Source organism: Diachasma alloeum, unplaced genomic scaffold, assembly GCF_001412515.2.
Source record: "Diachasma alloeum isolate Michigan unplaced genomic scaffold, Dall2.0 Dall_scaffold_00438, whole genome shotgun sequence".
Lineage (NCBI taxonomy): Eukaryota > Metazoa > Arthropoda > Insecta > Hymenoptera > Braconidae > Diachasma > Diachasma alloeum.
In genome coordinates, this window is record NW_021680577.1 from 232,688 (window position 1) to 236,611 (window position 3,924).

Sequence of the window (3,924 nt, forward strand, 5' to 3'; positions counted from 1 at the left end):
GGGGGGGCGATGAAAGAGTTAGAGTTACAGAATAATGTATTTTTTCCAAAATCTACATTTTTGGGGCGGCCGGGAGAGGGGGAGGTTGGCGAAGGGGTAAAAGTCAAATAATGTTGAATTTTTTTTTTGTTATTTTTTTTTTAATTTTCGGAGTGAATGGCGGGAGAAAGAGGGGGTGAAAGGGTTAGAGCCAAATAATAATTAGAAAAATAGATTTTTTTGTTTTCTTCCTTTTCGGAGCGGCGGGGCAGAGGGGGAGGGGGGCGAAGGGGTTAAAGTCAAATAATGATGAAATGTTTTTTGTAATTTTTTTTTCCTTTTTGGAGCGAAGGGGAGAGAGGGAGGGGGGGAAGGGGTTACAGCAAAATGATATTAAAATTTTTTTTTTTCATTTTTGAAGCTGAGGGGCAGAGGGGGAGGAAGGGTTAGAGTAACATAATAATGTATTTGAAAAAAAAAATTTCCTCATTTTTGGGGGGGCTGGGAGAGGGGGAAGGTGGGGAAGGGTTAAAGTCAAATAATGAAGTTTTTTTTTGGTTATTTTTTTTAATTTTCGGAGTGAATGGTGGAAGGAGGAGGGGGTGAAGGGGTTAGAGCCAAATAATAATGAGAAAAATAGATTTTTTTGTTTTCCTCCTTTTCGGTGCGGCGCGACAGAGGAGGAGGGAGGCGAAGGGGTTAAAGTCAAATAATGATGAAATTATTCTTGCAATGTTTTCTGTTTCTTTTTTGGTGCGACGGGGAGAGGGGGAGGGGGGGCGAAGGGGTAAAAGTCAAATAATGTTGAATTTTTTTGAAATTATTTTTTTTTAATTTTCGGTGTGAATGGCGGGATGAGGAGGCGGTGAATGGGTTAGAGCTAAATAATAATTAGAAAAATAAAGTTTTTTGTTTTCCGCCTTTTCGGAGCGGCCCGGCAGAGGGGGAGGTGGGTGAAGGGGTTAAAGTCAAATAATGATGAATTTTTTTTTGTAATTTTTTTTTCTTTTTTGGAGCGACGGCTAGAGGGGGAGGGGGGCGAAGGGGTTAGAGAAAAATAATATTATTTTTTTTTCATTTTCGGAGCGACGGGGAGAGGGGAAGGGAGGCGAAGGGGTAGAAGTCAAATAATGTTGATTTTTTTTTATTTTTTTTTAATTTTCGGAGGGAATGGCGGGAAGAGAAGGGGGTGAAGGGATTAGAGCCAAATAATAATTAGCGAAATAGATTTTTTGTGTTTTCCTCCTTTTCGGAGCGGCGCGGCAGAGGGGGAGGGGGGCAAAGGGGTTAAAGTCAAATAATGATGAAATTTTTTTTTCTTTTTTTTTTTCGAAGCGACGGGGAGAAAGGGAGGGGGCGAAGGGATTAGAGCAAAATAATATAAAATTTTTTGTTTTCATTTTCGGAGCGACGGGTAGAGGGGGAGGGGGCGAAGGGGTTAGAGCAAAATAATATTAATTTTTTTAAAATCAATTTTTGAATCGGAGGGGCAGAGGGGGGGGGGCGATGGAAGAGTTAGAGTTATAGAATAATGTATTTTTTAAAAAATCCTTATTTTTGGGGTGGCCGGAAGAGGGGGAGGGGGCGAAGGGGTTAGAGTCAAATAATAATTTGAAAATATTCTATTTTCGTGTTTCTCATTTTTGGTGTGACGGGGCAGAGAGAGAGAGAGGCGAAGAAGTTGGAGTCAAATAATAATATTTTTTTGTCAATTTCGGAGTGATTGAAGGGATGGGGAGGGAGCAGAGGGTTTAGAGCCAAACAATATCAGAATTATATTTTTTCTCTTATTTTACGAGCGGTGTGGAAGAAGATGGGGAGGGGGTGGAAGGGGTTTGATCCATATAATAATTTCAATTACTGTTGAGAATTCTTTGTTTTTTGAAAGGGGTGGGAGACCAAGATAGTAAAATTGATGATTCGCTCAATTATTCATATTGTTAATAAATAATAATATTGTTTATTGTTGATTTTTCTTAGCCAGTTTTGGAGCGCCATGGGAAAGGGGGGGGGCGGCTTAAAGCCTAATAATAAGTTTGGAAGATAATTTTCTTTTTTGGATGGGTTGGGAAGGGGGAGGAGGGGCCAAAGGTTTCAGAGTCAAAAAATAATCAAAAAATATTCTTACTTTGTCACTTTTCGAGCGCTGGGGGAGCGGGAGACGGGCGAAAAGGTTAGAGTGAAATAATAAGACAAAGATATGGAACTTGACAAAAATGTTTTTGTGTTAGTAATTTATTCCCTCTGAAATCTGCTCAATCATTCTCTTTTCTATGGATTGACATTGAATGACCACCTCACCCCACTCCCTGCACACCCATGAGATAAATTTCTTTTTCACCTGAAAAAAAAGGCTTAAAAACTCAAATTTTCTATTATTTATTCATAAACGATGAATCAAAAAATATTCTGATTCTATCCATCCGTATAATTATCGATTTATACCGATCTTTCAAATGATTTTTATTAGCGACAAGAAGACACAACAGAACGCATTGGGTAGATTTGAATTTGGCGCGCAGTTGAACGCTGCCTTCAACTGGGTGACCCCCACGACCGCCACTTTGCTAGTGACATATCAATAGAAGCGCCAAAATTAAAATATACTCATGGTCCATACGGTGTGCAACGAAACGCTGTCAAAATATCTATATGTCAACGGTGGACAGCTTTGAAAACAAGCATATTTCGTCATATTAAAGTTTCACAAAGCTCCTTTTTCATAATTAAACATTTCTATCACTATGGTTGGTACAAATTGATAATAGTCTCATAAACGTTCATATCCCATTGAATATGGGACATTCAGTTGTACGCTTCAATAATTTGTTTACTGAAATGGTGTTCTACAAATTTGTCTTCTCACAAAATTTGAAATTGTAAAAGAAGAAAAAATTACACATAAGTGGATAAAACAATATTCCTTCAGTGAGAATGTACATTAATATCAATTTTCGAAGAATACGTATGTGATTCCGAGTATTCCACCAAAAAGTGAGATTATATTTCCTTTTATTCGTGAATCGACTGCATGGTATCAAATTATATCCTGCAAACTCTCTTTGTCATGCTTCAGCCAAATGCAACTGTTCCTACCTGGATGGTTTTTTGGAAGTATGATACGTGGAAGTATTATACTCACTAAAAATAATTGCTTATAATTCTATTCATTTCCAAGATAATCAGCAGTCAATTTTCGAAAAAGGCGAATTTACTTTCAATTTCATCGGAATAGATACCAACTTCAAATCAGTGAGACATTGATAGTCGTGCTATCGCAGTTAAGTGAAAATGTTCTTGCTGCTAATTTAATTAATTTACGAAACTCTACAGGTCGACAGAAAGAGTTATACATGGTGTAAGAAATACAACACCTGAACTCTTCATGATTTTATAATTCTATCATATCATTATGATAATTGTTCCATCCATCTGAGTTTATACCTTGGACATACTGTGCAAGTATAAATTTCGAATCGAAGAAACTTCATTTAGTCTGAAAAATGTCGGTCTTTAAAAATGTCGGTATATTACCGTCAATTTGATATTGCAGGAAGGTACCTTAGGAGTTTTCGTTTCAGTGTATCGCAGAGATGGCATCACTTGTTCTGATTCTCTTGATACCCCGCGGGAAAAGCGGCGTCCCGGTCGAATTGTCGGTAAATGAGTCGGGTGCGTGAGTAACTCGGCAGTAGCAGTCCCGCTGTCACAGGGACAGGTTCGGAGGGGTGTTTTTGTCCTCCTTGTACTCAATGTTTACTTTATGTTTTGCAGTTGATTTATTCGTCGACTTTTTAATATTAAGGGATGAAACAAAGACTGTTCAGTGGAGAATTGAATTCCCCATCCATCACGCCCCGTTTCATCCCTTAATCTCTGCAATAAAAAAATTAATATTGCGACGAATGTCACGGCGCTATAAGAAACCCAATGTTTTCTCGGCGC